This window comes from Haemaphysalis longicornis, unplaced genomic scaffold (genome assembly GCF_048455015.1).
Source record: "Haemaphysalis longicornis isolate Haplotype H1 unplaced genomic scaffold, Haemaphysalis longicornis Haplotype H1 scaffold_1, whole genome shotgun sequence".
Taxonomy (NCBI): Eukaryota; Metazoa; Arthropoda; class Arachnida; order Ixodida; family Ixodidae; genus Haemaphysalis; species Haemaphysalis longicornis.
Window position 1 is genome coordinate 139,732,189 of NW_027526203.1, and position 13,963 is coordinate 139,746,151.

A 13,963-nucleotide genomic window follows, 5' to 3' on the forward strand; every position below is an offset into this window, starting at 1 on the left:
TACACACTAAACTTTTTACACTCGTTTTGGCCGAAAAGGGTGTAAAAATCTTGTCCCATGGCTAACACCCTTAAATGGTGTTTTGGCGAAAAAATGGTGTACGGATAAAAAAGGGTGTTGAGGATGCTCAACACCCTAAAAAAGTGTGTTGAGCATCCTCGCACCCTTTTTTTAGGTGATGGCGTTTTAAGGTGATGGCAGGTGATGATGAATCGGCGGAGCGCGCAGCATTGAACACAAACAGTCAATACGCACAAGTTACAGTTGGAAAACAAATGAATTGAGCAAGAAAACCAACGGGAAGCAAGCGGTACAGGGAGTGCATACGTACTTGGTAATACATGTGCTCTTCTCGCCCTTATATCCAGCAAAGGAAAGACCCCGATCGAGTCGGTGGGCTTCTCGCAAAAAACAGATATTTTAGCGCTAATTTTGGAAGTGTTGATGATGATGATGATGGTTAGTGTTTAATGGCGCAAGGCCAACGAGGGCAAAGAGCGCCAAAGAAGTGGTTATTTAATAAAGAGAAGTGATTAACACACAAGGGTAGGTATAACAATGTGTAAGCAGAACATAGTAAAATCAATTAAAGATAATGGTGATGGCTGGTGTATAGGGCCAGATTTGATTATGCGTGAAAGGAAATGAGGTTTAAAAACTTGACGTCTGACAGATACTCAAACACACGTTTCACGGAAACCATTGCATCGTCACCTAGAAACATGGATGGATGTAAGGGGATATGTTGTCTGTAGAGTTCTCTGAAGTGTTTGTGACGTGTTGTGTGAAGTGCCTTGCATGTGATTAGTATGTGCACTACGGATAGGGCCTCTCCGCACCTGCTGCACTGGGGTCTAGAAGATCCCGTCAGCAGATACGAGTGCGTTGCATGGGTGTGCCCTATCCGCAGCCTACCCAAGGCGACTTCCATGTGTCTGTTATGTGAGTCAGATGTGTACCGTCCCAAGTGTGGTTTTATTACATGTAGTTTGTTGTCTGTCTGTTCATTCCAGTGTGTTTGCCATGTTCTGCGCAAGTGTTGTCTAATGTGTGGCTTGAGGTCTGTGTAAGGTACTGTTGTTATGTCTACTGTGTTTCGGAGTGCAGCATTGGCGGCCATTTCATCTGCCAGTTCATTTCCGCCGATGCCAGAGTGGCCTGGCACCCAACACACAGTCACCTCAAGGTTTGAAGAATATGCCAGCACAATTGATTTCAAGACAAGGTTAACTACATGGTTTTTCGAGGACTCTCCGGGTGACAATGTACGGACGACACTCAGCGAATCTGCATAGATGATGGATTTAAGAATATGATGTTCAATTATGTGACTTACAACAAGAAAAATGCCATATGCTTCTGCCGTAAAAATACTTGTCTTTACATTCATTGTTCTATATGCTTCAAAATTCGGCCCATGCGCCGCACAAGACACTGCAGTGAACGTTTTCGATGCATCGCTGAAAAACTCTGCAGCCTTGTATTTATCGTGCACATACATGAAATGCTGCAAAATCCCACTTTTTGGTGCCCTGTTCTTCTTGTATTTTTAGATAGACAAGTCACATGCAAGAGGACGAAGATGCCATGGTGCTACAAGATCAGTGATAGATGACTTGAATGTGTCTACAAAAGAGACCTCATGAATAGTGACCTCGTCCGTCACTCTGAGTGAGAAGGGAACAGGAATGGATGAGCGATTTAAAGAGAGCTTTGATGTGGATGTATCCTTAAAAACCGGTTTAAAAGGATGGTTGTCCATTGATGAAATTTTAGAGGCATATAACAAGTCAACATAGGTTCGCTGGTGTGATAAGCACCATTTGTCACACTCTGCGTAAAGACTCTGTACAGGGCTCGTACGGAATGCGCCACAAGAGAGGCGAAGCTCCAAGTGAAGCACTGGGTCGAGCATTTTAAGTGATATTTTAGTGGCTGACCCATACACAACACTCCCATAGTCCAATCTAGACCCCACTAAGCTTGTGAAAATACGTAACAGGAGTTGCTTATCCGTTCCATAGGACTGGTGGGACAAGATTTTAAGAATGTTGAGAGCCTTTAGACATTTATGTTTCAATTGTTTAATGTGAGGTATGAACGTAAGCCTTTCATGCAACACCACACCTAAAAACGTGTGTTCCTTCCTCACAGGAGTAGATACGCCATTAAGGATAATGTCTGGGTCCGGATGGATCCCGAGCTTCGTAGAGAAGACACCACAGGTGCTTTTTTCTGGGTTAAGTTTAAAACCGTTCTTGTCTGCCCAGCTGGCAAGTTTTTTGACACCGAGCTGGACTTGACGCTCACAGATGGACATATTGCATGATTTAAAAGATACCTGGATGTCGTCAACATACATTGAATAAGAAATTGTAGGTGGCAATGCCTTGCCAAGGGAGTTCATCTTCAACAGGAGTTCAACAGAGTGCAGCTTAGAACTCCACCTTGCGGAACGCCGTTTTCTTGCATATGAACTCTTGAGAGTGCGCTACCTACTCTCACGCGAAACGTTCTTTCGGACAAATAACTAGCAAGGGTGTTGAGCATATGGCCCGAAACACCGAAAGACTTCAGGTCTCTGAGGATCCCGTAACGCCAAGCGGTGTCATAGGCCTTCTCAAGGTCAAAAAACACCGTTGTGCAAAACTGTTTGTGAATGAAAGCGTCCTTTATGTATGATTCAAGGGTGACAAGTTGGTCATTTGTAGATCGCCCCGCCCTGAAGTTTGCCTGGCAGCCCTCGGGAAGACCGTTGTACTCAAGAAAGTACACAAGTCTCCTGTTTATCATCTCGAGGAGCCTGCACAGGCAGCGTGTAAGGGCGATGGGCCGATAGCTAGCGGGAGAGGAAGGGTCCTTCCCTTCCTTCAGGAAAGCCACTACTATGGCCTCCCTCCAAGAGCGAGGAATGTGCCCCGAAAGCCATATGTTATTGTATAGATGTAGAAGTGTTTCAAGGGTGTCTGAGTGTAGGTGTTGTATCATGGTGTATGTGATTTTGTCTGCACCTGGAGCTGAAGGCTTACATTTTGTCAGGGCTGCCTTCAGCTCATGAATTGAAAAAGGAGAATTCTAAGAAGTGTGCGACTTGTTGCTATCACGCAGTGACTTCTTCTCCGCAGATGTTTTGTGTCTCATGAAAGTGTTTGTGTAGTGTTCTGAACTGGACACGTGTTCGAAGTGTTGTGCAAGTGTGTTAGCCTGGTCTTCCAGTGTGTCCCCTGTTGTCCTAACAAGGGGCAGGCTGTGTGTCTGTTGTCCTTTGAGCTTACGTATGTGTGTCCAGACTTTGTGTGTGTCTGTGTACGAGTTTATGGATGTCAAGAAGGATTGCCAACTCTCTCGTTTTGCCCCACGGCGCAGACGTTTTCCAAACGCCTTGGCCCGTTTGAACAAGAGGAGGTTACTCGACGTGGGGTACCGACGAAGGATACCCCACGCCTTGTTCTGGGCCTCTCGCGCCCGCCTACAGTCCTCGTTCCACCACGGCCTCCTCTGTTTGCGCGGGGCACCAGAGGCGTGGGGAATGGACTTTTCGGCGGCGTCGAGGATGTTCGCCGTGAGGAGTTGGGTAGCTTCTTCAACGTGTAGGTGTCCTATGGATGTGTGGTGTAGTTTGGATGTCTCTGTAAATGTATTCCAGTTAGCTCGTGCTTCATTGAACCTATTATGGGAAGATGGACTGCATGGGCCTTTACCTATATATGTTAGTGAGGTGGGGAATTGGTCACTACCATATGGATCAGTGCCCACACCCCACTCAAGACATGGAAAGAGAACTGCAGATCCAATAGCCAAGTCAAGGTGTGAATAAGTGTTGTGTGCTATATTATAATATGTAGGCTTTTTTCGGTTGAAAAGACATGCTCCCGACGATGTTAAGAATTTATCAATTAGGCTACCTCGGGCATCCGTTCGAGCAGAGCCCCAAAGAGAGTTATGTGCGTTGAGGTCGCCTAAAAGAATGAAAGGTTCGGGTAACTGGTCTACCAGAACCTCAAAATCTGTGCTCGATAGTTGGAAGTCAGGAGGGATTTAAAGAGAACATAGTATTATCAGCCTATTAAAAATTATCATTCGAATGGCAACAGCCTCTAGGATGGTCTGTAGTTGGACAGTGTGGCACGCCAAGGTTTTCCGGGAAATGATGGCCACACCGCCTGAGGATGTGCCACCACCATCTCTATCCCTCCTAAATACCATGTAACTATTCAAGAAATTTGTGTGCATCGAGTTTAAATGGGTCTCTTGGAGACACATCACACTTGGCTGATTGGAATGCAGTAACTCATAGACATCATCAAGATTTTTAAGAAGGCCTCTGCAGTTCCATTGCGTGATATTTTCTCTTCCCATTATTGACGTTTAGGGCTACTGGAGTATGTGGGTGTTTATGTGTCGGCTTTCGGGGCTTGTACTCTTGGAAGGGGCTTTTTGATTCTCTCTACTGACCTGGACGCCGGAGCCCGTTCCTTCTGCTGTGGTGCATGCCGGAACGGCTCGACGTCTAGGTCGTCATCTGAGGGCAAGGGGGTGCCCAGCGGACTGGGCCCCCTAGAGTTGGACTGGACACCCTTTGCGGTGCCCTTCGTTTTGGCCGCGACCGCCGAGGGCGTCACGAGCGCCCCGGGTGGCATAGGCGGTGCGGCGGAGGTGGGAACTGCTGCGGTTTCCTCCAGCTCCATCTCCTCCGGGCCCTCGCATGTGCTTCGGGCCGGTGGAGAGGAGGAAACAGAGGGTGCAGCAGCATCCCCAACGGACGTGGATGCCACCACAGCCGCTGCTGACTCAGCAGGCGGTGTGGTGGCGGGTTGGGCCGCCGGAGGCAACCCAGGGGGGGGGGGGGGGCGGAGGCGGGACCAAGTCCGACTCGCGTTACTGGGTCCCCGCCGAAACAACACGCCGATCCGCCCCCCGACGAGCTGCGTCGGCGTACCTCCCCAAGGGGAAAGAGGCGAACCTCTTTCGCGCCTCGGGGAAGGAGTTGTTCTCGGTTACTTTCACGTGGATGATCTTCTTTTCCTGGTGAAACTTCTCACAGCTACGGGACCATGCCGCGTGTGGCCCCTGACAGTTTGCGCAGGTGAAGGTGGTGGAATCACTCTTTCCAGTGGGGTGGTCGTGTGCGGCGCATTTTGCGCAGGTCTGTTTGCCGCGGCAAGAAGTGGTAGCGTGCCCGAACCGCTTGCACTTGTAGCAGCGGCGCGGGTTAGGTATGTACGGACGTACACCAACCTAATGAAACCAGCATTGATGTGCTCAGGAAGTTTTGAACTGCTGAATGTTAAGATTATGTGCTTTGTTGGTATTTCTACATTGTCGCGACGGATGGTAATTCTCCTGATAGCTGTTACGCCCTGATCCTTCAGGCTTTCTAGAAGGTCGGCCTCTGTTTCACTTAGCAGATCTGGCTGAGATATCACCCCCTGCGAGCTGTTGAGGCTGCGGTGGGGTGTGACAGTGATGTCCAGATCTGCAATGCTGGTTTGGGTCAGGAGATTTGTGGCTTGCTGCTGCGTCTTGACTTCAACCAACACTTCCCCTGTTCGTAGTTTTTTACCTCGAAAGATTTGCCAATGATCCCTTCAAGGAACTTGGAGACGAGGAATACAGACTGGGAGGAAACGGGTTTGGATTTGTCTATTGATTCAAGGACCAAAAACCGGGGATAGTTGTCATGTTTCGGAACGTTGATAGTTGGTAGGGGTGGAAAGGAAACTTCGGTGCGGCCCCTTTTCGGGGGCCGATCACGTCTGGGGGGGGGGGGGGGGTTCGAAAATGCCATATGATACATTGGAAAGCAGGGAGACGGGGGTACTTTCTTCTTTGACCTTACCCTGGTAGTCAAAGAGGTCCCGGAGCTCCCTACCTGGTAGACAGGCAGGGAGCCCATCGGCCAGAGCTTGACCAAGGCTCCGACAGCCACCGTTCACGGCTTCTAACCCTTCACCTTTCAACTTCTAGCCACGGTACGTAACAGCTTAAGTATGGGGGGCTCGGGGTACGCGGTGTCGCCACTCACCGTCCCCAAGATTACTCAAGGTGCCCCGTGCGGGGCAATTTTGGAAGTATTGATTTTACTATGAGAATAGACAATCAACACTTGGATTTGCAAAAACGTTTTAATCGCGAGGTAGTTTTTGTGTTCCATAACCTATAGAATTTTATTAAATACCATACGAATCTTCCCCGCCACCCCAACACCCTTCAAAAAGGGTGTTCAATTTCTCAACACCATCTTTCCCAGAAGGGTGTAAAGCTACAAATTCGGCTGTTCGAAACTAAGAAAAAGGGCGTAAGTGTAGTGGTTTACAACAGCTTAAGAAAAAAAGCTGTTGTAAACCACTACACATGCTGATGGGGCAGGGTATGAAATGTTCCTCATTGTCTCAGCGGGCTTGTCGCTTGCACTCGGCTTCTATACAGGCAAATGCTGGGTCCTGACGCATGCGCTCGGTGTTTTGGGCGAGAACTGCTGGGTCCTGCCTAGCCTGACGCATGCGCTAGCCCTCGAAAGACGTCAACCTCCTCCGCTTTCGAGAGCAGCTGCAAACCTATTCTTTACCGGAACACACGGGGCGGGAGGGGCGTTCCCATTGTTAACCGGCGCCTTATCATCCATAATGCGGTTTGGATGCTTGTTGTGCGGTTTTTTCTTAACACGAATACTGAGCTCTATGCTGCACGCCTGATTGGCCTGACGCATGCGCTCAGCGTCTTGGGCGAGGACTGCTGTGTCCTGCCTGGGTTTTTTGTTTACGATACGAAATTATCCGACCAACGAGAGGCTAACAGCTGCGCTGTGAAGGGGTGTAAGAAAAAGGGTGTAACAAAAGACCGCCAACTAAGAAAAAAGATGTAGAGACCTCCAACTTTGGAGGTATTTTGTACCTGTTTACACGGGTGGACTGAATATTTTCTACAAACGGGGGGTGTTTCGTACCTCACGATGTTAAAGCAATGTGAATTGGCATAATTTAGTACAAGTGAAGCTATTTAAGCTTGAGGTAGTTTCGGTGGCGTTAACAAAAGAAATACAAAGAAAAAGAACTGCGGCACCTGTAAAGGGTGCACCACCGCACACTCTAAGAAAAAAGGGTAGAAAAAGGGAGGAAATCGAGGCTTTTCTCCCCCGGACCAGCGATATTCTCCCTGTAGCAAATTACACGTAGCGCCCTCTGTACAGCCTCTACGAAACAACGAAACGGGGGAGGAAATATTCTCCCCTGTCGTCTGGAATCTGCTGTCGGCGCCGACGCCGAAAACGAGACCGTTCATCGTTGCAATGTGGCATTCGCCGGTCGGGCGCATACGACGACTATGAGCAACACCTCCCCTGCGGTGTGCTGCTTGCTTGTTTCCTCGCTGTCTTTCTTTTTATTATTACCATGTGCCCGCCACGCTAACGCACGGCTCGCCAGCCGTGTGTTTGAAGCACATTCTGTGGGTACTGCTGCATGCTTGCTGTGGGCGACTCGCCTGCGCCCTGTTCAACGTTACCACTGCATTTGTGGACGTTTTATACTGACGCCCAAGGGTAAAAGAGGTCAGCGATGATGGCAAACTGCCCCTTTTTTCGTCAACGAGCACGGACCGCAGCATATTGACGCATCAGTTACCAGCAACAAAAGGCCCCCATTCGGTAACATCTCTGCTGAATGGTTGCCAGACGAGTGGTGCACTCTACGCTAAGAGAGTGAAGGCGAGGCAATGAGTGTCATTACACAAACATACCTGCCGTACTGTTTCGTGAAACGTTTTTTTCTTCTTTGAGCTATTTTACTGCTTCTTACAAAAACTCAAATTAATAAAAGTTTGCAATTGCACGGGTTACATTTGACGAAATAACAAAACCCACCTAAGGCTTACGCACTGCCGTGGGTTATCGAAACAAGCAACGATCTCACTGTTCCTACCTGCATTCTCGGCGATCAGGGTTATAAATACTTTGTCGCCATTTCAATGTTTAGTTGTGGCTTGTGCTCATGCGGACATGTGAAAAGTTTACTATATGTTGTGGTGTGTCTACGTGTATTATGCTTGCGATGTTGTGTGTTGCGTGTATTGGACGTTGGCAATGCCTTTAATGAAGTGTATGCCGCTGTGTTGAGCTATGTTTCTTCCCAATATGTGCCCACCCACATGCGGCCTCCGTGATGTTGGCTATAATAATATACGTTATCCATAACGGAAACCAAGGAAACGCCTTGATGTAAGTGCCCACTGATGGTGATGCTTAGTAGCTGCCCCTCCCCACCCCTACTTTTTTTTGCGTAATCTATCGGTCATTTTAAAACGTTTACGATTGCTTTATTTCGAGCACGCCAGAGGGCGCGAATTGTCGAGGATGCGACAGCGACGGATACGTTTTTCGTGTTGCCTGCATTGCCTTTGCGCTGAGATTTACGATTGCAGACGATCCGCGTTTTGATGCATCGGTTGTAGCAAGGTAAGACGACTAATAACAACTGGTTGTTCTCAAACGGCCGCATTGGATGCTTGTGATCTCGTGTGAGGTGAACGGCGGGGTAACGAGCCTTTCGGAAATAAAGGCGGTATTTTGAAAGCAATCGGTATGACTTCTACTGTGTTTACGGCGGCGCGTTCGCTCTGAACGCGTAGGCGGGGCGCGCAGCGAGACGAATGCAAGTCGCGCATATACGATTGTCGACATCACTTGCTAAGCACAGTTCTGGTGCTCGGTAGGTACTTTTTTTGTTATTTTAGCGCATTTTAAGCGCACACAACCACAGTAACCTACTTATTTGTACTTCCTCAATCCTCAAACCGATCAGCTCGCTAGGCCTTTATCGCATGACAATATTTGCTTGGGTGACGCTGCCAGGGAAGGAACGCTCCTCCATTAGCTCACGAAAGGGGGAAATCTTCCTCCACTCCTAGTGGTAGAAACGCGCTCCTCCCTCTTAAAGGGAGAATCTTTCTACCTCTTAGGGAGCAATATATGATACATTCCTGTTTCACCCTTAAGGGAGAAACTACCACACCCTTTTTTCTTAGAGTGCAGATAGGGTAGTATAACAGTGAAGTCGGCTTTCGAGCTTGTTAGAGTGTGAGCACAAGGGTCGTATATGCTATGCGAACCTCTTACTATACCATTTCAAAGGCACTAGTCTTTTTTGGTTTCTAAAGGGTGAAAAATTGCGCAGCTTGCAATAGTGGTGCAAGGCTGGAGGAACAGCACAGCTGGGGGCCGTCCTAGCTTGTTTCCCCCTTGGATCCCTTGGCAGTGGGGGGAAGGGGGGGACACTAGAACAGCTTTGTAAAATCCGGTTAAACTTCTCCTCACCCCTCACCGGTCAACCTATAGGATGGCCGCTGAGGGGTAGCTATAGCTTAGCAAGAACATTGCAAAGCTCAACAAACATAACAATACTTAGCAACACCGGAAGAAACTAGGTCGACTCCAGGCTCCCCTGTTCTTTTTTTGCAACTTAACACCTACTTCCCCGCATTTCAGCAACCTACAGAAAGCAGGCGGTAAACACCCTTTTCGCCACACGAATATAGTCTGTTTAATTTTGAAGGTTCAAAGTGCTGTTTCACGTGCCAAAGCTGAACTTAGGGCATGAGGTGCACCGAATATGGAAACGAGCGGTCATTGCATACGAGCAGTTATTTTTTTTTTGCGTTTGAAAATTGCTTGCGAGTAGAGGGTTACATGAGGGGGTGTCTTCTTCTTTACAGTGCTATTATGCATGCAAGCATGGCCTTACTCAATGAACAACTGAACACCTTTTCCACACCCTTTCAACACCCTAAGAAAAACCAAGGGTGTTGAATTTGTTCAACACCCTTTTGTCACAAAAAAGGTGTAGAGCTCGGAAAACGGTGTTGAAATTCAAGAAAATGGGTGTTAAGGTCTCCTTACACCATTTTCTAGTTCTGCTACACCCTTTTTGGTTAAAAGGGTGTAAAAAAGTTTAAATGGCTGGGCCCGGTGGGACCGTTGCGGAGATACAGCGCTCCGAAAATTGCCGTTTTTTCACCCTTGCGATGAAATTTTGTCACCGCGGCTGGCAAAAGTATTATTTATGCCACTTTGCAACGGTTTTCGGCAGAAAAACTGTGCAGACGCAGAGGAAAGAAAACATTGCAGCCGGATATGTGGCTTTCAAAAGAAAAAAAAACCCCCCCACCTCCCCGAAGGGGATCTTGCGGAAATGCGAATGCATTGGGTGCACCGATGAGTGCGCTGCGGCAAGCAGTAACGGAGAGAGGCGTGCGCTCCACTGCATTTATATACATTTTCAGAGCGCAGCGAGCGGAGAGAGGGTATGCGGAGAGGAGAGAGAGACCCGCGCAACACGCCCGCCCCACGCGCGAGCTCTCTCTCCCGCCGAGCTCCGCGATGCGAGCGCCCTCACACGCCCGAGCGCGCTCCTCCTCTCCCCTTGCCCTCCGCTACTCCCGCCCGAGCTACCACCTGCTCCGGTTGCTAGGCGCGCCACAGCTGTTGCTAGGGGCGAGGAGGAGCGCGGAGAGGTAACACCTGCGGGAGCACGCCGACGGAGCACGACAACCCCCGACTAAGAAATGCATTCGCATTTACGACGACGACGACGACGAAGGCAGAACTACGAGGCGCGCGCTCACGTGCGCTCGCGCTGGAGGAATGCATGCGCACGCCGACGGAGCACGACAACCCCCGACTTAGAAATGCATTCGCATTTAAAACGCCCACCTCCCCTCGCGGGAACCCCTGTGTAGATGCGACGCATAAGGAGTTCATGTTGCAGCGTTGTACAGCGGAGGAACGGCGCTGGAACGATGGAGCGGAGCGGTGCAGGCAGCGCGTTTTATAGCGCGCATAACGGTGAGGGGGCGCGCCGGCGCCAGTGCGCCTGCCGCGGCTATGACACAACACAATCCAACACAATCCACTTTAATCCAATCCAATCCAATCGAAGCCAAGTCAATCCATTCGAATCCAATCCAATGCCCCTCGCGAGAGAGTGTTCGCTATCGGAGAGGAGAGGGGGTGAGCGGCGGAGAGCGCAGCTGGCGCGGCGAGGAGAATGGGGGAGGGGCGGACGCCGACGACGACGCCGGATGCAAGGCGAGTGAATCAGATGCCTTCGCATCTAAAAAAGATGTTTTGGTCATTTTGCCAAAGTTGAAAGCCACGCCCCCCCCCCCCCTTAAACTAATGAATTGAAATATTCGATAATAGCCTATTATTCGAGCCCTTTAGAATATTCGAAATGTTTCGAATACGTAGTTTTCGAAGCGAATACGACTACAACATATATAATATTCGACTACTATTTGAAATTTTCGAATATTCGCACACCCCCAGTGAAATGACATTCCACTCAAATGCCTTCGAAAGGCTCTCGTAGCACTGGTATAAGTTCGAGTGCGGGGAATGCTTTTTCCTTCGTGGTACCAAGTTTTTCTTCATTCGGTTTCATACCTTATAATTTATTCGCAGTTATAAAGATGAATTGGTTAACTTGGTTAACTTTTGCAGCCGTTTTTCGCGGCCTTGCACGCAGAGGGCAAGATAGGCAAGACGCCTGCAAGTTTTGTTCGATCAGGTCGTGGCCAGGCGCGGCGGAAGCCCCTATGCATCATGAACAGGGGACTCAATTCGAGGAGGACGCGCCCGAGAGAAGCGGCGTGGTTGCAAATATGGAAACAAAAAGGGTGACAGTTTATCAGGGTGTACCGCGGTGGAGGCCAGAGGGTTTACAAGCGGGGAGCACAAGAAGTCAGAGAAAGGAACCAGGAGGCGGAAGGAGCACGTGAGCTTCAAGAAATGCGCCTACCAAGCCTGGGCAGAAGCGCGCCCACTTCGCGGCGGCTGCGTCGTCCTAATGGCCCCACAAACCCGCGTATTCGTGGCCCCAGTGGTGTCGGTTCCAGTGGCGACGGTCGGGCACCTGTGGCCAGCGTCCACGCTCCGTCGACGTTTGCTGCGACGGCCCCGGAAGGCTACGTTCGTGCTCCTCCTTGGGACCTCCAGCGGCAGCGGCTACCAAGGGGGTAACCACCAAATAACTTTTTGACGTGCGGTGTCATCGCCGCCCACATGACGACCGAGCGCAGCGACGTTGGCATCACCACGAGAGACGACGGCTACCACCGTGTCGCGGACACGCAAAGTTGCGACATGTCAGCGGCGACGACCGGGGACACATGGTGTAGGACACCACTAGAGAGTAGTTGTAGAGACTTGGCTAAGGACAGTGCGAATGGTTACTAATGAGGGTATTGCAACTAAAGTGTACAAAGTTTATTCTAGAGACTTTTGCGTTTTGGTTGGAATTCTAGTTTGGGATATTCAGTTAGGGGTTTGATTTTTTTTGGATATGTGCAATAGATTTCTTCAGTGCTTTGCGTTAGGGTTTTTCAAATGCATAGAATAAAAATGTGTGTTTTGCTAAACCCGTCAACGGCTTTCCTGCGTCCATCTCTCTAAGCTGGTTAAGATACCTCAGCACCACATGACACCGAATACCTCGACTCTGGTGGGCCTCAAAGCCCAGGTCTCAAAGCCCAGGAGAGAGACTTCGGGAGATGTCTTGAGGTGACGGCACGGCTTGCAACAGTGTCGACGGAGCGTGGTAAACACCGAGAGGCCGTAGTACAACTTCCCTGAGCAGGCGTCGCACCCGCTGAAAATGCCAATTTCTTCTTTCGTCTGTGCAGTAGTACCATTGTCCTGCTTTCTACACTTCATCTGGCGCTGCGCCATATTCCAGATTCAGGAAAGCCCTAACAGCTCGCTGTCTCAGTCCGGGTGGCAGCGGTGACGTAGAATCGCGGACACTTGATGAGCATGGCTGATTACGGACGGCTAGCAACCACGGGAAAATAAAACATGAGCCTAATATCGCGTTAACGACAACAACAACAACAACAACAATAATAATAATAATAATAATAATAATAATAATAATAGTAATAATAATAATAATAATAATAATAATAATAATAATAATAATAATAATAATAATAATAATAATAATAATAATAATAATATTACATGCAGCAGAGAAAACGAGAACTGGTGCGCACTTCTGTTTCTCAGAGCTGGTTTCCAGCTTCCCGGCAGACATCCGCACGAACTGCCTGTTCCGCCTTGCTTTGACGTCATTGTGACAACGAACAAGCCATTACCAAAACATGTCGGTCACGACAACGAAAGACGAAGGAAAAGTAAGGTTAAAGATCACCTCCTAGAACTAGCCAGTGGAGAGAGCGATACCCCAGCAAGTCGTACCCTGCACGTCTACACATACACTGCAGTTTATCATGACCACGTCCCACTCTGGTGGTACAGCCTTGAAGACCGAAGCCAAAATTCACATGTTCGCTTTGTTTAGCCGAGCTAAGCCGAAATTTTTAGCCGAGAAGCCGAGCTAAGGACCATCCTGCTTGCATTGATTGAACATGTTGGCAAACATCTAAGCACCCTCGGCCTTCCCGAACGCATAATAATTTACACAAACGCAATGGGCACAACTCGACCCCTTGGTTCACGCAAAACTACTAGCCGCATTGTCCGTAGAATAAAGCAATCCATTGCTGAATGCCAACAGAGTGGCCTTCAATAACAAATCCGATGGGTCCCTGGACATGAAGGAATTGAAGGCAATGAAGAGGCACACAGAATCGCCCGGGAGCAACTTCGTATTCACCCAGAGCAAGACTTAAGAATCCGCTGATTCAGATGCGGAGGCCGACATGGACACAGGACGGTACTGCTTTGGCGAAGGCCGATCGGAAGGCCGTTCTTCAAAACAAAATTCCGGTAGACCCCCAACCCGTTGCCCCGGATTAAGCCGATGGTAAACAGTGCTACTAAGGCGTATTAGAACAGACACGGCCCGGTCTGTTCATATGGGTAATGAATTTTAAATTACAAAACGACGCACGAAAGAATGACGGGACAAGCGCTTGTCTCGTCGTTCTTTCGTGTGTCGTCTGCGTCACG